General features: G+C 35.8%; 1 long non-coding RNA gene across 5 annotated transcripts in view; it reads left to right on the top strand.

The window, feature by feature from the left end:
- The window catches only part of LOC306663841, an 85547-nt gene extending 62306 nt beyond the window's left edge, over positions 1-23241 (top strand). For all 5 annotated transcript variants that reach the window (XR_013764555.1, XR_013764556.1, XR_013764557.1 and 2 more), the window contains 2 exons: positions 19827-19906; positions 20809-23241. This is a non-coding gene — a long non-coding RNA (uncharacterized lncRNA). The remainder of the gene's footprint in view (positions 1-19826; positions 19907-20808) is intronic.
- Positions 23242-23536: the final 295 nt, after the last annotated feature.

Below are 23536 nucleotides of genomic sequence, written 5' to 3'. Positions count from 1 at the left end.
TTTCTCTCAGCAACGGAAACTATCAGCAATGTGAAGAGAGAGCCTACAGAGTGGGAGAATATCTTTGCCAATCATACTTCAGATAGAGCACTAATCTCCAGAATCTATAAAGAACTCAAAAAACTCTACTCCAAGAATTCAAATAGTCCAGTCAACAAATGGGCTCAGGAAATGAATAGACACTTTACAGAAGAAGATCTACAAGCAATCAACAAACATATGGAAAAATGTTCAACATCTCTAGTAATAAGAGAAATGCAAATCAAAACCACCCTAAGATTCCATCTCACCCCAATTAGAATGGCGATTATCAAGAATACGAGCAACAACAGGTGTTGGCGAGGATGTGGGGAGAAAGGTACACTCATACACTGCTGGTGGGGCTGCAAATTAGTGCAACCACTCTGGAAAGCAGTGTGGAGATTCCTTAGAAAACTTGGAATGGAACCACCATTTGACCCAGCTATCCCACTCCTTGGCCTATACCCAAAGGACTTAAAATCTGCATACTACAGAGATACAGCCACATCAATGTTCGTAGCTGCTCAATTCACAATAGCCAGACTGTGGAACCAACCTAGATGCCCTTCAATTGATGAGTGGATAAAGAAACTGTGGTATATATATACAATGGAATATTACTCAGCCATAAAGAATGATAAAATTATGACATTTGCAGGCAAATGGATGAAATTGGAGAATATCATGCTAAGTGAGATAGGCCGATCTCAAAAAGCCAAAGGACGAATGATATCGCTGATAAGTGGAGGATGACACATAATGGGGGGGAGGGAAGGGTTAGAGTTAGGGTTAGGGAGGGGGGCAAGTATGGAGGAAGGAACTACTGTATAGAGGGTAAAGAGGGGTGGGAGGGGTGGGGGGAAGGGAAAAAATAACAGAATGAATCAAACAACATTGCTCTATGTAAATTTATGATTACACAAATGGTATGCCTTTACGCCATGTACAAACAGAGAAACAACATGTATCCCATTTGTTTACAATAAAAAAAAATAAAAAAAAAATAAAGTAGACAAGGCATTATGATAGATGCTGGGAATATGGTGCAGCTAAAAATTGATATTAATTAGCTCTAGAAGAAATCAATGTAAAACAATATGAGAAGTTGCATCTTCAAGTTTGTACCTAGAAAGTTTTTGCTCTTTTTCCTCCTCCTCCTCTTCTTTCTCTTCCTCTCCCTGAAGACGTACTTGTAAAGTTAAGGGCCTGCTGAGAATTGGCACCATGTCTGGCACTTTTATCTCTACCCCTTTCTCACTCATCTTAGAGTCTTTTCTAAGGTCAGCCAAGGGTAAACCTTCAATATCACTAATGTTTTACTTTCCATCACCATCATTCCAAGCCATAAATGCTGAATTTCCAAGACTTCTTTGTCATTCACTGAAAAGTTCTTCAATGTGTCCTCTTTTCTCCATTCTCACTGCCCCACCTTCAGTCAGGATCCTGTTCCTTCTCTTGTGGCTCCTGTAAGTATCCTCCAACCAGTCACCTGTCTCCTCTTGATTTCCTCTTATTTGTAAACTTCTCAGAGATGAGCCTGTCATTCCTTTCTCTAAGACCCTCTCCATTTTTCTTTCCTCTTTGTTCTTCTTCCATGTTTCTCTTTTTCTGTTTGGTAACTTCCATAAAGAATATGAAACAACATAAAATACTAAAATATACAGTATGAATCAATTAAAAGTAAGCTAGAATAAAGATAAATCTAAAGGAGCAAAGAAATATATGTTAGAAGAACCTGCAGTGATCTGTCCTCAGCTAAAATCTAAATTTAACTCTGAACTTTATGGCAGTTCAGGTGGAAAAGCAAGTGTTGTTTTTGGTGGTCATTAACTCAAAAAATTAAAACAACTAGCTGTATATTAACAGTCAAGTCTGAAAAAATTGAAATTAATACTAAAAAAGATTTTCTAAGAAAGTGATGAAAGTCTAACACTTTAAGAAAGTACATGTTAGTAAAACATTATAAGTAAAAAAGTCCTAAGTGGACATTTTTTTAACATAATGCATATATACCAGAAAATCAATTATTGGAAACTAGTTAACTTAAATCCTTGCTAACTGAATTTTCTTTCTTCATTCAAATGAGGAATAATGAAACAACAGAGGTAACAAAGCAGTCACCAGTGTAGACAATTTGGGTGAAAAAATAAATAAATAAAGCTACCCCTCTCTCCTCACCAAATACCCTAGTGTGAACTTTCATGTGTGTATGAATATGTGTTTGCAGGGGGAATTATTTTTACTGCAGAAACTTTCTTCTTTGTGTTGGTTATGTAACACTGACTTCACTCACATAGCAACTTGGATATGCCTGGAAAACAGCTCCATTATTTTGTCTATAACTATTCTGGTTCTCTTATAAATTTAGAGTCCTGTACATCTTAAAATTCAGTCCAATTCAATAATTAAAACCATCCTTTTAGGTAATGCTGTCTGTTTAGGAAAACATGCTTAGTCTCCCAGATTTCTCAACCTTCTGTCCAGTTCTGGGCACCCCTTCAAGTTGGTGTGTGGGAGCTTTCACAGTCTAAGACTGGTGGGGAAGAACTGGCATCCTCTTTTGCGGAGACTGATTGATCCTCTGGTATTCAGGGTGATGTCTCTCTCTCTTGGTCTTACAGATACTATAGAGGATATGGATGCCTTTTGTCTTGATTTGGTCTACTTGCCCTCACCTTGGATTGGCTTGCTGCTACAGAACCTCATTTCTGCTTTATTTCCATGTAGTTCTCTGGAGGGAAGTCCTACTGAGCCTCTGCCACGGAGGCACCTTGTATACTAGATCTTTCTCAGCTGCCTGGTCAATTTTCCTTGGGTTTAAGGGTGGGGTTCTATGGGACCTACTGGTTTCTATTCAGGCCACACTGAAACCAAGAATTGTCTAAGAAAGCTATTCCTCCAGGCTAACAGATGAGCTCTTACGAGGTTTCAATCAGGAATCAGATATGGAATTTGAGGTCGCACTTCTCTTGACTTTCCTGCACCCAATTACTAAAAAAAGTGAAAGCCAGAAAGGGAAATCAACGTGCAGTCTCTGATTGTTTTCACTATCATCCTTAGCTGCCGGAAACAGAGGGTTGTTCTGCTTTCTCTTTATATTAAGCCCTTCTGCCATAGAGCAGCAACCTTGTGACCTACAGAGTTCATGGGTGGAGGAATTGTCTCTTTCCTAATGAGAATTCTATGATTGAGTTCTCAGGCCTAGTCTTTGAGATGTTAAGTAGGTTTTAAAAGAATTTAGCAAATCTATCCACTCTCCAGAAAGCCTTGGTTTCAAACTAACTATTTATCCTTTCCTGACTAGGGCAATAAGATTTCTGGGTTGGCCTTAGCAAAAAGAAACACGATTTAGAAAATGCCTTGAAATGTATTGGTTTAATTTTTACAAAATACCGTTACCGGGCACAGTTACATGGGCACAATTAAAAGTCTGCAAATCTGTGTGACTGAATGTGCAGTTTGCATTCTCTAGCTTCTGATAAAATTAACATGAGTGTCACTTTTTAATCCATTCGGTCTAGCAAGTAGAAAAGGTGGAAAGCAAGTTTTACTGTGAACTAAAAGTGGTTAAAAACTAGTAGATTATATTTAATATACAGTCTTTTTAAAAGAAAAAGAATACATTCATAGTGACAAAAACAAACATAACAAAACGAAAAAACAAATAGGCAAACACTTGTTTTTTAAATCAAGAAATAACAAATTAACAAAAAGGTGACTTTTATAGTGAAGAGTTTTTAAACTGACATTTTTAGAGATTGTTTCCTAAGTGTTTTGTCAAAGGATAAAGCTTTAGAAATTTTATTTTATGAATGCTACAGTGAGTAGTTCTGTTTTATGTGATAGCAAAATAAACTCAGTTCTTTTATACCTTTCCTCCCTATTAGATTTCACTGATTGTAGCAGTACGTGTCATATAAAGATGAAAATTAAATTATGGTAATATGGAAAGTATACCTTGAAAATCATGTGAATACTTAACGAAGGCTCTGCAATTACTTTACATGAAGAAATATTTCCTTCCTGGTGCAAACTGATAATTAGAAGTATTGAATTAGATATTCTTAAAAGAATAGTGAACTGCCCACTATCACATTGCATTATGTCTCTCAGTCTTGGTAGTCTGTTCTAATTATGAGCCAAAATTTATCCCAAATTCAAAATTCATCATAAAAAGAAACACATATAATGACCACATTTCCTAAAATAGTCTCTGAAATTATGGGCACATTTATTCGTGTTAACGTGAGGTTTGCATTTTAATTTAGAGGATGGAGTTGCGATTGCTTTTCTGAATAATTTCATTTAAGGACAGTTTGTAAGAACAGATAAAACCAAAGTCAGTTATAACATGAACTCTTCTCTTTTTCTCTCCTGTGTACATGAAAATGCGCAACTCAAGAATCTTTTTCTCTATTGCACTTGTCAAATCTGAATGTTTAAAAATTTTTTTGGTGCAAATATACATTTATACTTATTTCAGTTACAAATAACCAATGGAAAAATATGGCAACATTGTTTATTATCTCCTCTTCAATAATTATAAGCATATCTGTCATTCATTCAAAAGTTATAGATCTGTGGTTGCTTTTAGTCTTGTTTCTTGAGATGACAATTTCTTTCCTTTTTGTTGTAAACTTGGAAGTTACAGATGTAATATAATATTTTCACCCATGTAATATTATTCTAGGTTTTTTTGTTGTTTTTGGTGACTTAATCATAAAAGCAAAATTTTTATGATAATTTAAAAAATTTCTTCCTCTTTAAGCAGTAATTTAGGCAATGCCTCTGGAATGTAATTTGGCTTGAGGAATTTGGTGGCAGAGGCTTTAAAAAATTGTTATTTAAGTATGATATTTAGAATTATTTTCATTTCAGGACTATATTTTGTCATGATTTCTGGAAATTTTCATTTTTTATTTTTGGAAAAGGGAATTTTGTGACTTGTGCACATCATAGTAAGAATTACTTTTAATGGAAAATATTGCTTAAACCTGAGCTTTCTAGTAACCATACCAGGGCACCAATGACATTCTTTAACTCTTCTTGCTCTCTACAAGATAGAAAACAATTTAGCATCTGAAACTATAGATATGTATCACTGTCAAAATTATTTTCTTAAATACATGTAAAAGAATACATTTTCAAGTTTTTGGAAAGTTTCTTCTTAAAAACATGAAAATGAAAATGTGAAAATGAAGAAAGTCTCCTTTTCTAAAAAGTACTATCTGTTAGGTGTCCCGACAGGAAATTAGTTAATATGATTTTTAATTGTCTCAAGGTCTGTGGAAAGAAACTAGCTTTCTAGAATGTACATGGTTGAGCATCGTACAGAAATAAATATCTCCCCCTTGGAATTTAAATTGTATCTAGTAGTACTATTTTTATGCCTCTTACTAGGAAACGAAATACCTCTAAATTTAGTGCTTTGGAATTTTATTTCCACTAAAAATTTCTACAGATATGTGAGCACCATAGTAACAGCTTTGCAAGCTGATTCTTTATTACAATTTCCCGATAAGAGCTTCACTCAAGACAGTTCCTTGGGGATGAGTGAGACTAAAAATCGATTCTGATAACATTAGAACAAATTTAAAGACCAAATAAATACATTAATAAATAAATCAGAGAATGCATATATACTATGGATAAATAGACCTTCCTTTAATGCTTTTTTTATTTTGTCAAAAGTTAAAATATATTTTTTAAACTTTTAATTTCTTGCATTATTTTATATGTTGGTAGGATTTTTTTACTCCTTTGGAAAAAATAAATCTTTTACCAGAGATATTTAAAATCTAGTTGAATTTTTTTTTATGTCCTAGGTGAAAGACTTTTGCATGTTTTACAATGACAATGTTTTTACAAAACCTGCAGTAAGTAATAGGAGTATGAAAAGATAAATGCAGTGAATCTATTTTAATAAGAAATTAATAATCAATTCATTAATTTCAAGAAAATCATTGCATTTTGAAAAAATGTGTAGTACACTAGACTGAGCTCTGATCATCTTAGAAAGAAGTCTGTCAAAATAAATCAGGTTGATAACTGATTAGCAGAACGTGTAGTCTGTCATTTTTAAATATGTGCCCAATTTCTGCACATAAATCTTACCTTTAAAATCTTCAAGGGGAAAATTTATTTTGGGCACATTGGCCATGAATATCAGTTGACATTTATACAGTGCACACAATTTATACTGTGGGTTAGGATGTCGGCCATAATTCTAGGCCGATAGTTTGTAAAGGGAAGATTCCATTTTGTACTGTTTATAAAATGTTACTCTGCAGTTCCATGCTCCAAGACTAACAAAGTCTATCCAAGTATAGTCAAGCACTGCAGTTTAACTTATTGCATTCATTAAACTAGGCTTAGATTGTCCTAATTATATGTTATCAACAATTAAGAAATGGATCACATGCCACAGACTGGCTAAAACATTCTGTATTCTTGGCTGAATGCCAACGGAGGTGTCAAGTTCCATTCTACCTTGTCATCAGCTGCATCTCTGCTTTTGCAGTACAAGCAGCAGCTGTGCTAGACAAAATAATCTAAATTCTTACATGTACTTTTCCTTTAGGAAACAGCTCACACTGAATTGCATTTCTGGTGTCAATAGTGCTACACCTGAGTGAGTTTGTGCTGAAACATATTTAATGCAAATACAATTTTTAACTGATATAATCTTTCATGACTTTTAAATGCATTTGTCCTATCAAAATAATGATCTTACTTTTCATGCTGAAATTATTACCAAATGGATTCTGTGGGCAGCAAAGTACTCTTTGCTCATTCGGCAATGATTTTCCTATACCTCAAATTACATAATTTTATAGGTGCTCTGTTTCAAAGGAAAACAATCTTTATTGATCCAAGCAGTCAGAATTAATCGTGAATCTCTGATCTCAAAACTCCTGGCAAAATCCTTTTATTCAGAACACCCATATGCCAGACGTTCAACACTTCACAAATCCTTGTGGGATGATGGGTTTTTCAAACAGTCTGATTGTTCAATCTAGTGTGGCTTCTGAAAGCAGAGATTCAGCTAGGCTTTCTCTTGAACAGAGACAGGCCCAGCCAATTTTATGAAAAGCTGAATTTGACCTGGCTTTTGCTTCAAATTGTCATCTTTGCTCTTGGAAAAGTAAAAATGGATTTTAGAAGTTGTTCTCCTTTCCATGGGTTTGATAGAAGATCCCAGAGCATCAGGTGTGTATTGCAATAGGATCTGGGAGTAATGACACCAGGGTGCTATGCTAAGTCAATAAATGAAGGCCCTTTGCTCTCAAATAGATCCTATAATAGATGATCATGGAAAGTTGGTCCCCATAAGAAGAAATGACTTTAAAGTTTTCCACTAAGCTTACATATATGTTGAAATGTATTTTCAGTTATCAGTTGACTTGGTTATTAAAAGCTTGCCTCATTTATGAATCAAATTGCAGGGACTATACCACCAAGTCCTTGATTAGAAGAAGATATCAAAGAGATGCAAGAGACCCAGGAAAGGTCTCCAATTTGCATACAACTTGTCCTGGACATTTTTTAATGGCATCTGCTGAGATCATTTCTTACTGAACCATTGAACTTTTCTAATTTAATCTTACACTAGGAATTCCTTGCTGTCCTCTACAATCCACAGAAATATGCTAAAAAATTCCTTCTTAGAAAATAACTTTCCAGATTAATAATTTCCTTTGACTTCACAAAATATTTTTTTTTCAATATATGGGAGATGATCTCTCTAGAGATTCCAGCAAATACTCTCAGGGGAGAATTTATTCTGTTTGATCCAGGTCACATATCAGCCCTCTGCTAAAGAACCAGCACAATAGTCCCACTATATATATGCATTTCCTTTCTCTCTTTGTCTAGAGTTCTCTCTCTGATCTTGGTTTAATACTATGTACTAGGATAAAAAAATTCAATTCTAAATAATAAGTTCTTCAGTTCTGTCCATTGGGTAACACAATCTTGGTGTAATAACTTCGATGATAATGTATTTGCTTGTTTGGTCATCTCTTATCCAGCACCCAGCATCTCTTATCTGCCCCCAATACTTGCTTAGTGACTATTTGCAGACTGAGCATTCTCCTTTGGTTTTCTTTATTTTCACATAACCAGTTTGTTTCAATGCATTTTTCACTTTACTTGGGATTTAATATAATTAAATTATTTATTTTTGAGTTTTTCGGGGAGTGCCCCAATAAATATTCAGTAATTTTTGGGGGGGTAGTTAAAATTCTTTCCTCTTTAGATTACTTATTCTTCTGACTTTAGTTATTATTATTGTTAGAAATAGCTACCCCTGACCCCATGCACTTCTTTAATATCTCAATATCGCTGGTTTTCTTACATCTTTTTGCTTTTGAGACTGACTCTTTTGCTTTCCTTTGTCAGCTTTTCCTCTCCTCTTATGCTCTTTTAAGTTCCCATTTAGTTCAGGGTGGATTGCTGGGACAGCTGCTTTCTTTGACCTCCTCTAGACTTTGCTGACCACATCACCAACTGGCAGGGTGTGGTGCTATAAGGTCTTCCAGAGAATTGCTTCCCATGGAAATAATGGGATAACATTTTTGAGTTATAATTTGTGATCAAATATGAGGGAATTATAGTAATTTCAAATATTTAAGATACATTCCCCATATTACTAAGATGATTATAAAAATTTTGAAACTTAAAATCAATCTATCTCATATTGAAACTGCCTGTGAATACATGATTCAGATACTGGTCATTGGTTAATAACAACATTGGAAAGAAGCCCTGGGTAGTCATCTTATTATAACCCTCTTCTTTCAGAAACTGATAGACTGAAGCTATTCTTAGTAGAACACTGTCTTATCTTTTCTTTAAAAACTCAAAGGAATGTATTTTTAGTATATTCTTGTCTGTTGTCTTATAACTTTTACAGCCACTAATTTATCTGAGCTAAATCCTATTCTTTCATAAACCCTCCCTTCTCAAATACGCACACACACAACATACACACACACACACACACACACACACACACACACAAACATGCTCACAACAGAGTGGAAAAAAGGAATTTTGTATCTTTGAGAGGAATTTTTTTTTTTTTTTTTTTATCATAGGAGTAGAGATTGATTTATTTTTGCTTCAAGATACCTAGGACTAGAACCAAATAGAGTTTGTTGGTGCTGAGAAATGTTTCTATATTTTGGATCAAGAATCTAATGGGTCCTTTTTTGCCACTTACATTCATCTCCATTTCATTGGCAACCTCCTCAGCTACTGTGCAAGAAAAATGTTTGCAGGTAGTGCCTGGTGCTTCCGTGGGGCGTGTCTGACTGCTCAGGACAGACTGAGGTCTTTTTCCACTCCCTAGCCAGCAGGACGAATCACTGAAATGTTCTTAGATATTAGAGGGGAATATCCTGAGCTATTCTGAAATCTCAAAAGGACTAACAAAGTTCATTCCATTTGTCATTGAAATTTGACAGTGATGTAGAACAAAACCTTTCTGCAGTGGGGGCTGGTTGCACCGAATTCCTTTTGCAACAAGGAAATTAGGTCAGAAGAAATTTAGGTCAACACCTTACAGAGATGCCCCCATGCCTGAAAGGAGACAGCAGAACTTATAACATTACACACAGAAAGGTTATTGTTTTTATATTTAATTTGAAAAGTGGTACCTTCCAGAGCTTAGTGTGATATAAATTCAGCTATGATTCAGCAAAGAAAATTACCTCTTACATCACTACCACTGCTCCTGATAAATCCAGGAGTAATCTGAGGTGCTTCTAACCTGGATGACCCAGTTTAATCATGCAATTCAAGAAATATTTATCAAGCTTTCATTATGTGCAACGAACCTATTAGGTAATGGGAAGGTTACAAAGATTAATAAGCACCATCCTCTCACCAACCCACCCCCCTTTACTAATAAAAGGTTTATAAGCTAAGGAAGAAGAGAAAGCTGGGGCTAACTGGAAGTGCATTATAGCCAAGGAGTCATTGATTCATTTATCATATAGTAAATGAACTCCTACTGTGTGTCAATAACTTTGAGGAGTGATATACTCGAGTTAAATCCAAGTGTTGCTGGAGGGAGAGGAAAAGGAGATAAGGTCAGTTTGGGATAGGCAAAAGGAGTACTTCCTTGACAAAGAGGGCATCTTAACTGAATTTAAAATGAATATAATTTCAACAGATGGTGATCTGTTAGAGGTCTCCGAAAAGAAATCTTGGGAAAGAGGGCATAATGGATACCTGGAGGAATAGATGCTATGACTGAGAACTTTAGGAGGTTAGAAGCATGTGCAAAGGCAAAGGGACAGAAAACAGCATGTTGCATTTGGGAACAACTATGATCCATTTTGTTTACATCGAACATAGAAGTACAAAACTGAAGTACCCACACTCCTTGACTATTGAGTACAATTCCTCATTTATGTCCCAATGTACACACAGTGAACAGAAAATATAAGTTGAACAAGCATTTGATCTCCTAAATGACTGAGCATCCTCACTTAGCAACATAGCACACTGTAGAGGATTGGTTGTTTATCTTGAGATCACATGGCTGATTAGGAGTTGCTGCCCTGCTGCCACCCAGTATCTTAAGCATACTACAGAGATACAGCCACATCAATGTTCATAGCTGCTCAATTCACAATAGCCAGACTGTGGAACCAACCTAGATGCCCTTCAATTGATGAGTGGATAAAGAAACTGTGGTATATATATACAATGGAATATTACTCAGCCATAAAGAATGATAAAATTATGGCATTTGCAGGCACATGGATGAAATTGGAGAATATCATGCTAAGTGAGATAAGCCAATCTCAAAAAGCCAAAGGACGAATGATATCGCTAATAAGTGGAGGATGACACATAATGGGGGGGAGGGAAGGGTTAGTGTTAGGGTTAGAGTTAGGGTTAGGGAGGGGGGCAAGTATGGAGGAAGGAAGTACTGTATAGAGGGAAAAGAGGGGTGGGAGGGGTGGGGGGAAGGGAAAAAATAACAGAATGATTCAAACAACATTGTTCTATGTAAATTTATGATTATACAAATGGTATGACTTTACGCCATGTACAAACAGAGAAACAACATGTATCCCATTTGTTTACAATTAAAAAATAAAAAAAAGAGAAATTAAAAAAAAAAAGAGTATCATACTGTATATGACTAGCCTGGGAAAAGATCAAATTCAAAATATGCTTTCAATCCAGGGTGAAGTTGAAAAATCATAGATGGGACTATCATATGTTGGGAACTGTCTATGGTTAGAAAAGGTAAATTAGAATTTCATTTGGACATACCTTGAATGCAGACTGATGAATGCCATGAATAGGCCCCATGGAAGAACTCTGGTGACTTGGATGGCTCTTATGACCAATTAGGATGGTTGAATACTGTCCAGCCATGTTAAGCCATGTTAAATCCTTATCCATCATTCTAGATTATCTTAGATATGAGGTTACTTGATCAACATTGATACTATACATGTAGAATATATTTTCCCTAACATGAACAAGTGGAATTTTGCTAGACACACCTTCTAAAAGTATCCTAACTAAAGTCTAATTTGGTGTTTGACCAATTGAAACCAAAGTTAATGAGAAATATAAAAAATGAGCATAGTTTTTATTTTTGTTGGTTATATGACCACCTTCTCACTACATACATCAGTTAGCAAAACCTGCTTTCAGCAGTAGAAATTTCATTATCACATCTCATTCTGGTTTGGTAGCACATTAAACTTTCAAACAGTTAATGACTCTGGTTTTCTTTCTGTTCAGCTATACCTTTCATAAAAGAACCGGCAAGAGGAAAGAAATGACAGTAAGACTGAATTATGAACTTTAAAAAGTTGAGAACAAGTAACTGCTTGTACTGTGAAAGCTGCTTTCTGCTCTTGATTAACTGTCTGCAATAGGTCAGTGGTGAGCACTGTGTACTGTGGCAATGATTGTTGTAGCAGACAGACAGAGCAGATCACAAAGGGGGCAGGCCCAAGGGGAGGACTTTCTTTTAGGTTTCTATTTAACACATAAAGATTACCTAAACTCTGCTTTAATAAGATGGCTCATTTCCTAGACTCATTTCCAATATCTTCTGTAGATCATAATTTTAACAAAAAAAAAAAAAAAAACCAGCAATTGTGGTGAAGGATAGATTAGTTTCCTAAATGCCTTCCTTGAAGTTCTTTGGAAATTAATGAGTGGGGACTTTCTAAGGCCTTGTTCCCAGAATTAAACTTTGTGTGTGTGTTGTGTGTGGGGGGTAGGTAGATATTGTACATATGTATATACTTAAATATGCATATATATATTTGTTCATACATAACATGTATCTGTATATGTATTTCATATATAACAAGCATAAGGAGCATAAGGAAAAAAGAAACTAAAATTAATTGATCTTACCACATTTTCTTCATTAGGTAGGTACTGACATCCTTCTATTTTAGATGAAATTGAGACTCAGAGATGTTAAGTAAGTTCCCAGTTAGACAACATGCCCAAAGTAAAAGGGCACAGGCCTTATGGGGCCCCGAGTCCCAGGACACAGGCCCCCTCTCTTCTTTACCCTTACCTCCCTCTCTTTTCCTTTTCCTTTTTGTCTTATATCATAAAAAATCAAAATGTTTCCCAAAGGAAATATGGGAAAATAAGTGAAAATAACTTAAAACCATTAAAAAAAAGGTATTAATCACCAAAATGAAGACTAATGTAAGAAAGAAATCACAATGAAGCTAGATGTGGGTTTCATGACAAAGATTAATCTAAGATTCTTGGCAACTATGCTAAAGAAAGAAACATGGTCATTCAACTCACAAACCAGTCACTCGGACGTTACCCCCAAGCAGCAACATTGTAGTTTATACAGTTTATTTCCTAGGATATCTTTGGTTAGGATATTTGGAACAGGTCTCTGAGGGTCTGGTTTAATTTCTCATGTTATCATTATAATCTCTTGTACAAGTTCATGCAGAGTGCACACACACGGATCCTGAGCACAATTGAGGACTCAGTCCACACCTCAGGCTCAGTGCTGACCCTTGCTGGAAAGGTAATTAGTCATCTCTGAAAAATAACTCTCATGGGAGAGGATTGATCTCAAAGACTGCTGGGAATCCTTATATGATAGCCAGCCACGGCACACTTGAGTGTGTGAGTGTGCCTATGCATGTGTGGGCTTTTCAACACCTTGTTCCATCTTTCACTCACCTTGACTATTATCATTTGTTTGTTGTTATTCTCATTGTTTATGAAAAGCCTATATACCTGCAAATGTCCATTCTTTCATTATTCTATATAGTTTTCATTTAGACCATTACATATTCTGGGAATGGAATCTATGCCACTGAGAATAGTGTAATCACAAATGAATGCCAACTTGAGACTTGGTTAGCTGAGATGACTCATGGGGGTTGAAAGAGGAGTTGGCAGACTAAAACCTGTTATAGGGTATAGGGAACTAAGTGCAAGGCCTGATGATGTTCACTCCCAAAGTCATTAGTTTTGCTTTTAGTTTTTAGCAAAGAGTAAACTTAGGTTTATTTTGTTTGTGTGTAATAGTACTCCAAGAGAATGTAAGATTGTTTTTTTCTCTTGTCTACCTTGATATATATATACTCTATAGAGAATCATAATTATAGGAAAAATTACTTTCTTCCTTTATTAAATTTAATTTGATGTAAACTTGCTATTTAAAAAAACATACCAAAATGAGTTTTACTAGCTTGATTTGTTTTTACAGAAATACTGTCAATTTGACAAAACTAAGATTTTCTTACATCTATCCTGAATCTAGCATTCATTTTCCAGTAAATCAGGCTCCATAAAAGCTACTAAGCAAAGTAGGTCACAGATAACAAGGTAGTAATTAAAATGACTATATCAATTGTTTGGTTATTTCCTAATATTTCACTCTGTAGGATCTTTCATATAGGACCCCCATTTAATACTCTATTATAAAAGAAAAACTATTTTTATCATAAAAACTATATATAGAATCATTTAAAATATGATGAATGGGGAAAAAAAGCATTCATTAAAAAAGAGGTGGGGGAAATTACCAGAGAACTCTCATTTAGAAATCTCTTCAACTAAAAAAATCACTAAATTATAGTTGATGTGGTAAAGGAAAAATTTAATACATTATCCAAATAGTATAATTTGGAACATTTTAATTTTTCTTATCTCTGTTCTAGGAACTATGTCTTCTCCAATAGTGGATTTCCCATTGCACTTTATCTCAGTGTGTTTTTCCATTGTATCTTCTTTCTCAAGCCTAGATTAACCTATTAATTTCAAAGCCTGTGTCTTTCACAGTGTTCTAGGAAACCAAGCCTGAGCAACCAGAGACTTGTATAATGATGTTATCAAGTATGTCACGTTTATTTACCTGCCCTTGTTTGCTCTTTATAATTGAATTATTATATGCTCCCTGAGGACAAAAATGTGTACTTTGAATTGTATTTCCATACCTTAAATGGATTATGTACAACTTTCTAATATTACTAAACCTCTTGGCTTTTGGAGCCAGTTCTTCTGAGATTATGGATGTTCAGATGCAGGATGGAAGTTAACAGGAGAAGGGTTGCAAGATGCATTAGGGAGCAGAGTATGATTCTACCGATACAGTACCTGTCCTCACTGCACTAGGATTCACTGGCATATATTTTCTAAAAAGTATTAGGGAAAGTATATTTGGCCAGATCCCATGCTGTACATTGAAGAATGTGGGTTTGGTCCTTGCCCTTTCATAGTTTGCTTTCTTTAGGGAAAGAGAAGATGTATACCCACATTACCATGATCAGAAGGGAGTGTGTGAAAGGGAACCCCAAGTGTGTAGCCAGCAAAGGGGAGCAACTTCTTACATTGTAGGTTGAAGGGAAGATGAAGCCAGGGTAATTTTCAGGATGAACCATGCCTGGGTTTTAAAGGCTGATTTGCCATTGTCCAGGATAAATGAGGGGAGGAGTTCAAAGTGGGGGAAGGAAAAACATCCTACCTGAGGGGGTAGTAAAAATGAATGGGAAGAGGAGAATTCCAAGCAAGTACTACAAGTGTTTTCCCACTGGTTAACAGAGTTCTTTGATTTGAGAATCCAGTCAGTAGCAAGCAGTTCAGAAATATCACTTGAACTCCTCTTCCCTTTTGTCTTTTCCATTGTAACATGAGAAGATGAGCTAGATATTATGTGATTTATATATTTAATTATCATGAAAGAATAAACTGTTTCCTATTAATAAATGGATATTATCTTTGGGGAAACAACAAAACTGTTTCTTTTTAGACATAATTTATAAATCAGAATATCGGACTAGTACCCATCTTTCCCTTCATGTAAAAAGTGATTAACATCTATTTTACTGCTCAGGGATTTGTTTTTACAGACATGTCCCAGGAAACTGTTTTTGCACACATCAAGCAGACGCGATGTCCTATTTTCACATTCAGAATTTGAGATTCTTTTCAAACCAGAAGTAGAAGATTCAAATTATGTTACTATGAGTGAATGATAAATTTCTTTTAAAAAGGCTTTATAAATTTGAACTATTGTTACTGTACTACTTCTCAACTGTGGAAGAAATTACAGAATTTTTAACTATTTCTTTACCAAAGTATGTCAGGTAGGATTGCTGCTGACAGCCACCAACCAAGGAAAGCCCCAAGTACCAGACTGGTGGTTTATTTCACGCTGTGTCTCATGATCCTTCTAGATTTCTGCTTCATAGTGGTGACAAAATAAATTCTAAACAGAATGTATCAATTTTCAGGCATAAAGTATAGGGAAGAGGAAGGGCCGGGGGCATGCAGAAACTGAATTGTTCCCATCCAACATCTTCTGCTTACATTTCATAGGTAAAAAGTAGTCACAGGACCATCCACCTGCAAGGAAGGCAGAGTTTTTAGTGGATCCTGTTTTAACCCTCAACTAAATTAGATTCCGTCGGTAAGGAAGACAGAGTAAATGAGTACCATGTAGGCAACCAATCATCTCTGTTACGATTCTCAAAATAAAAAATATAAAGCTGACTTAGAACTTCAAAATAAAACAATTAAGAGCCTAAGTTGACAAAAGAATAGAATGCCTAAGAGAAAAGTTAGGCCCGTTGCCTGACTGTATGGTATTGTGACAATTTCTTCCATATTTGTAGGCTGAATTCACTTCAACTGCCATGAGGTGGATAAATAAAACTCAGACCAGCAGTTAGAAGAAAGGGGTTCCATGCTCAAATCTGCTACCTTGGTACTCATAGTAAATTGATCTGAGTTTCAGACTAGATTAATCAGTTTTTTTTTTCTTTTTTCTTAAGGCTATGGAGCATTTTGTTCAAACAAATGGTACTTGTAAAATATCCCTCACTGCTGAATTGAAGCTTGTTGAAACTGAATAGTGGTGATGGATTAGAAATCTTAGTTTGTCCTGCTTCGAAAGCCTTCATCAAACAAGCAAGTTTCTGAGCGTCTTCCGGACTTTAACATTTCATGTATCATCATTAAGGCAGAGACCCAGCTATGGTTGCTCCAAGAAGCCATGTGGTAACACTTAAAGTACATCCAGTCATTGTTGTAACTACATGAAACACACTTTTCAAAACATTATCCTTTTTTGTTTCAAAAATAAATTACAGTTCCCTTTTCTTTCTATTAGTTATTTGCATCAGTCTCTGTTTTGTAAAACTTCTTACTACATTCTTTTTAAAAATGTGGAAATGATGTGTGGCTCCTGGGAAATTCTCAGAAGTTTACAATTTAGATTTTTGCATTTTTCTTCAAATTTGTTTTGCCTCCTACATGAATTTTTAGCTCTAAAAAATTCCAGCTGCCCAATACTTAATTCACATTTACAACATCACACATCAGGGAAGTAATAATGTTTTTTCTTCAAAGGTCATCGTAACAGGAGGTCAGTGAAAAAAATCAAACATGACTTAAAAACACAAGAGCAGAAAGACACCCACACAACTGAGCATGTGGATTGAGTGCTAGATGGGTGGTCAACCCCAGCCAGACACTTCAGCAATAGTCCAACCACATAACAGACCCGGAAACTCCAAAGTTGCTAACTAAGGAGCCAGTCTTATTTTATTTAATTTTTTTAAAGAATTCTATTTCCAGTCACCACTATCAAGAGGTAGAAAATGTGCTGATTTCTTGTGTTACTTCATATTGGCCTTTTATATAAGGTGATTTTATGAAGATATAAAATGCCATTTACATTTTGGAGTTTTATAGACTTAAAACTCAGCGATTTTTCTAAAATGCCAATTGAAATCACTAAAAATAATCTTTAATTTTAGCATGATACCTGTTTAGAAATTGAAATAAAAGTTTTAATGAGCTAATAGTATAGTTTCATTAGTATAATTCTTAATATTCTGAGTAGAAGCTTAGACTTGTAAAATTTTATGACTTTAAAAGTTTGCTGTTTTATCAAGATACAATGAAGTATTCCCTTTTTTGGCCGACATAAATTTTGGAGTTAATTACATTTTAAACATTTCAAAGTTTTCAAAACTAATTTGGAAACTGAAATCTATAAAGTGTATGAATTGCTGAACTTTTTATATTCATTCACATCAGAAAATGTTGCATAGCGACAGCTTGGCTTTTGATCATTAAATAAAAACTGCAACATACTTGATTACTTACTATAACCCATTATTTGAAATATTTGGCACTCATAGCCATTTATTTATTTTGTTCATTCCTCTTTAAGATAGAGACACTATTTCTTTCACATTCACAAAGAGTATAGAACTTAAAAAGTCCATTCCTTTCTTCTTCTTCTTGTTTGAATTGTAATTGAATATCTCTAGCTTAAATCTTTTTTCCTATTTCCAGAACATGTACAGTAACTCCTTGAAACATGAGATGGAATTATTATTGGAGAAGCATGAGTAATCCAAACATGTACTTATCAAAACAATTTTTTCCTATAAGGAAGTACAGTAAAGGAATTTATAACATAATTTTCAAAACTGTGTACATGCTGCCTGTCGATTTTCTAGATGTTGGTATACTGAAGCAAAACACCAGGGACCACAGTCCTCTTCTGGGTATCCTTAGAAGAGAAGGTTAGCCCCTTATTCCTCCTGTCCTTACAGCCTTTAAAAAAAAAAAATTTTTTTTTTTTTTTTGATGATGCTGGACATTGAAATCAGGGCTTGGGGTATGTTAGGCAAGGGTTCTACCCCTGAGCTACATACCAGCCCTGTGTCCTTATCTTCTTACTGTGCTCTATGGAGCACTGGCCACTAAACAGCACTAGGAAGGATATCTGTGTCTTTGTTTTCAATTTCTCCTACTAGATTTCCCACAAAACAGACAATTAGGACACAGTTTCTCTTAGCTGTTTCTTTCTTTTTTTCTTTTTCTGTGATTCAAGACTGAATCAAAAGTGATTACAATTACAAAAGCAAATTCTGCAGTGTGTATAATTCAAGAGAACAAGTGCCATCAGCCAAGTTGGTTACTTAAAACTAGAAAATTTAGTCAGCAGCAGCTTAGGGTCTTATAGGATATTTACTATTTCTATTGACCATGCAGCGAAAGCATACAAGTTAGAGTGAAAGTGCGTGTTCTTCCAAGTACTAGGAGGTTAAACTATGTAACTGTGTAAACAAGGAATGTGCTCTAGTCAATTGTCTAGCAGCTATCTCAGCTTGTTCCAAACTGATCCTGTCATCTTTCCTCCAGAGCATACTCATTTCTCAGCCCTCCCTGTCTCCTCCAAATGACTGCAATAACCCACTAGCTGGTTCTCCTGACTCCTTTACAGAATGAATTTTCTTAAACACCAATTTGTTCAAGCTACTCACTTCCGACATTTCTAAAGTGGTTCCTCATCACCTTCATGGTAGAAGCTTAAGTGTGGCGTAGAGACTTTTGACCATTAGAGCCTTGGTTAGTCCAGCCTCATCTCTGCCCTCCCCATACACACACCAGGCTGGCCACATCTGAAACTTCATTTTAAAAGCACCCCCAGGCTTGTGCTTTCATGTCCTGAAATCTGTGGTTCCTACTGCTTGGATTTCCCTTCCCCATTATTTGTCCTCTTACACATCCTTTTGAAACTTTTAAGCATGTCCTTTTGTGAGAAGACTCCTGGTAATCTACCCTGGAGCTGTCTCCATCTTCCAGCATTTTCTAACATGGCACCTGCCTCAGATATTCACTGTGGAGCTCCTAGTTCTCTAAAAGTAATGGGTATACTTTTTATCTTAGTATTGTAATATGTAGTCCAGTGCCTGACCCTCAAGAGAAGCCTCCTATGGATTTGTTGAATGAATGAATGGTCAGAAACTCTCATTGAGGCATCAATGTTTCAGCTTGAAACAGGCTGTTCAGTAGGTAACCTGTTGGGCTGTGTTGAGCCAAGGTCACAAACTAGATGGACTAAGTTTCTTTCTGTGTATATGGGCCTTGTAAACCAAGGATAATGTGTAAACCAACTTCAGTTGATCTTCTGGGTAAGCAGATCCTGAGTGTCCTATTATTATCAGTAGTGGTAGTGATGGGAGCAGGGAACTCTTGTCACTACGATGAGTGTTAAAAATGAAGATGTGATTGTGGTACTATGGAAAAATTAAACATTTTCCACCCAGTTTTATTCAAGGAAGATAATACATCTGAGAACAATTCTACTTCTTTATTCTTCAAAAAATGACCAAGCAAGAAAGGAAAGATGTCATGTAATTTTGGGAGTGTGGGGTTAGTTAATAATTCTTCCTAAATATTCATACATTTATATAAATTGTGTGAATTTCCAATAAGTGAAAAGCAGTCATTATTATTGTTTAATCCTTTCATTACAGGTTCTCTACACATAAGTATGTGTTTGGGGAAGATAGTTGAACATGGAAGCCATATGGAAAAGCAAAAAATGAAATCCAAAGTATGTAAAACGTTCAGATGAATACCCTGCCAGGCCATGGGGGTTTCTTGTTTGATTTCTCAGTGCTGAGAGCTAATTGTTTCTTCCAGCCCCAATTCCTTCTAGGACCTGAACTCTCTGAACCTCTCAGTGTTCCCCAGTTTCCATTACAAAAATCCTGGGCCTGATTTACAGCCATGTCCCCTGAAAATTGCCTCATCTATTTTCTTCAGAGTCAATTAGAAGGGCTTTTTAGCAACTTTCCACTGGGGTCCTGAGGAAAACCCACTTCATTAGGCCTCTACAACCACTGTACTGGCCTATAATCATGATCAGTAAATATTATCACACGACTGAACTAAATTTGTCTTGGTTCAGTTTTTACTTTGTTCATTGTCTACAATATGCCAGTCACAATACCAGATGCTTAATGATTTAGTGGTAAAGATAAACTTTGGTAAAAAGGAGGGGGTAGGCAAGAAAGACCTTAAATAAGAGGTGAATTTCTTAGTAGGGTTTCAGAGGACAAAACTGGAGTTTCCCACGCAGATGGAATAAGGCATTCTGGGGAGAAAGGAATGCATTTGCAAAGGCTCAGAGGTGGGAACACTGTAGCAGTTGAGGCTTGGCATGTAGGTTAAGAAGAGTGAAGTATTTATAAGGAAGGAAGGAGAGGTAAGCAGCGGGCAGACTGGAAAAATGATCCCAGATTAAGGTATTTAACAATACTGAAGTTCCCTAGAAGCCAGTAGAGCATTCTGTGGACATGTTTGTTGTGGTCATATTTAGTTTTAATTTAGAAGAGGGTTCAGTCCAGAGGTGGAAGCATAGTTGGGTGGCACTATAATCATCCAGATGTGATCTGACAGCAGGACTTTACTAGCCTAGTGACCAGCATTTTTGTGTGTTTGACTTCCTTCTAGGTGTGAGCTTCTTAACAACCAAGGTGTGGTCTTCATTTCCCTGGTGCCTAGTATCTTTTCTGACATACAGTAAATAAGTATAGCAGACAAAATTTTTCTGAAAGTTTCTTTGAATTATTTTGTTACACTATGCTATCTTATTTTATGACTATTTAAAATCTTTATGAAGATAATATATTTTTGGGCTGGATTTCCTGCAGTGATTTCATTGTGAGTCTCAATCAAGATATTAAAAAGATATTTTGTGCCTATAAAATAAGATTTATTGCTCAAATTTGTTTTTTTTGATTTCATACATGTATGAAATAGACTATTCACTCTTTGCTGGTTTACAGTATAAAAACGATTCAATATTTCTCTCTGAGCCAAGTGTACCCTTGATTTTTTTCTACCAGTGGTAATAAATGCATACAAATTAATATGTTTTTCCATTTTTGTGTAAAATATCATGAATAATCAATTTGTGTGAACAACTAAAACATAATAAACTCAAATCTTTCCTGTGGATTTGATCTTTCCCCATCTCTACTTGAAATTTTAAGTGAGTTCTGCAGTATTTTCATTCACTTTTAGATAGTAGAAGTACTCTACTCAGTCTAGATAATAATCCCATTTCAATAATTAAAATAACTAGCATTCTTGCAATAATACACAATTGAAGTTTATTGTAAAGTTAAAATCTCTTGTTCCCCATCTTGGTTCTGCTGCAGGTGAAGACATGACTTGTCATCCTCTTAATTGACAGTTTTAGGTTTTTCACCTTTCTTTGATGTAGAAGGAAGGAGGAGAGTCAAGTGGTCTCTGTTGGCTTGTGATCCCTCTGCCAGTGATCTCTGTTGACTTGTTTGGTGTATCCACCTGACATGTGGAACACTCTTGTGTTCCACTGAGGTTCCCCTACCAGAGCCCTCTTCTCTTCTGCATGATTTCAGTAACTGCACCACAGCCTCTTCACCTGTTCGTCCTCTGTTGCTTCTTCATACTGAGGTTGCCTTGGATCTAAAGGAAAACAAATCACTTTTAAAGAATGTAGCCAGCTACCTTCTAAAAGGCTCACTGTTGCTCTGTGGAAAGATGAACCTCTGCCTCACTGGCAGGGGAAGTGCATATGGCTCCAAGCACAGTGCATCCCTGCATTACCACTAAGCAGGCAGCTGCAGTGATAGAGGATTTTTGCCTGTAAATTTTCTTTGTTTTGGTACCAGGGATGAACCCCAGGATGCTTAACCACTGGGCTACATCCCCAGTCCTTTTTATTTTATTTTTTATTTTGAGACAGGTTCTTGCTAAGTTGTTTAGGGTCTCACTAAATTGCCGAGGCTAGCCTTGAACTTGCCATCCTCCTGTCTCAGCCTCCCAAGCAGCTGAAATGACAGGTGTGCACCCACGCCTAGCTCTACCTGAAAATTTTCAAAGACAGACTAAGCACTTGTTCTCTTTGTCCTTCGGACTTAGGAATAAAAATTAAGCCCTCTTAAAGGGCGTTCCTAAATCCCTTTCCTAAATGAGAGAGACAGAAAATTGTCATGGTCTTTAACAACTTTCTTCAGAGAAATTCTAATTTCTCACCTTCAATTTCAACTCTTCAGACTCAGGAGACAGACATGGAGTCACTAAGCAGTTTTAGCCCACCTCCTTTCTAGTCTTGTTCAGGAGACCTGGTGCCTCATTTTGGAATGTGGAATAACTTACCACCTTTTGTTTTCTTCTTGATTTTGGGGGGACTCCTCCAAAATTTAAAATCTGTCCTTTATTCCTTGTTGCACAGACAAATATGAGATATATGTAAATCATGGCCATTAGTAAGAATAAAACTAATTGGTTTGTGGGGAATTTAAATGCTCAGTCTTGAGCATACAATAAACAGAGCAATGTTGCTGCATAACAATATTGTGCATCATTTTAAAAATGTAAAATGAAACAAGTAAATTCATTCAACAACAACTGCTTACCATCTCTTTAATGCTGATGTGCAAAAAATTAAACATATGGTTTCAATTCTCATAGAACTAGCTGTCTAGTGAGAGAATCATAGACTAAAATATGTCCAAAAGTGATCACAATGCATTTGGCATCACAATAGAAAGCTCTACAAAATCTTAAGGGCACACTGAAAACAGAGTATCTGAATTTAACTAAGAAAGACTTTGAAAGGACATTTGAAATCAATATTGAATGAAGATAGGACTTCCTTAGAGAAAGGAGAAAGAATATGCCACGTGCACGAGGGGTTGTGTAAAGGTAAGAAAGGGCGTGTTCAGCTGGTGTGATGTGGGAACTCTGAAGGAGAAGGTACAGCTGTCACACAATACTTGTGCAATTGTGAGGTCACAGAGGGATTTCAAAGACTGTTTGGTGCCAAAGAGTTTAAACTTCTTTCTACAGTCAGTAAGAAAGTATAATTATTCATTGATTTACTTTTGGATTTTCAAGTAAAAAATTGCACATCTATATCAATATTTATAAGGTGATTGTATCATGCATACTATTTTTTCCTTTTTTAAAAAATTAAAACTATTAGAACTATTTTGTATTCTTTTATTTTCTCCTTGGTTACATAATCACATTCAAGTATATACTGTATGCTTACATATATTATTATTATTTTTTAATTTATTTCCATGTGGTGCCGAGAGTCGAACTCAGTGCCTTGCACGTGCTAGGCAAGCATTCTACCACTGAGCCACAACCCCAGCCCATCTATATTTACATTTAATATCCATATATC

Source organism: Sciurus vulgaris (genome assembly GCF_902686455.1).
Source record: "Sciurus vulgaris genome assembly, chromosome: 6".
In the NCBI taxonomy this organism is placed as follows: domain Eukaryota; kingdom Metazoa; phylum Chordata; class Mammalia; order Rodentia; family Sciuridae; genus Sciurus; species Sciurus vulgaris.
The sequence above is the reverse complement of the archived record's forward strand: the minus strand, read 5'-3'. Positions and strand labels throughout refer to the sequence as shown.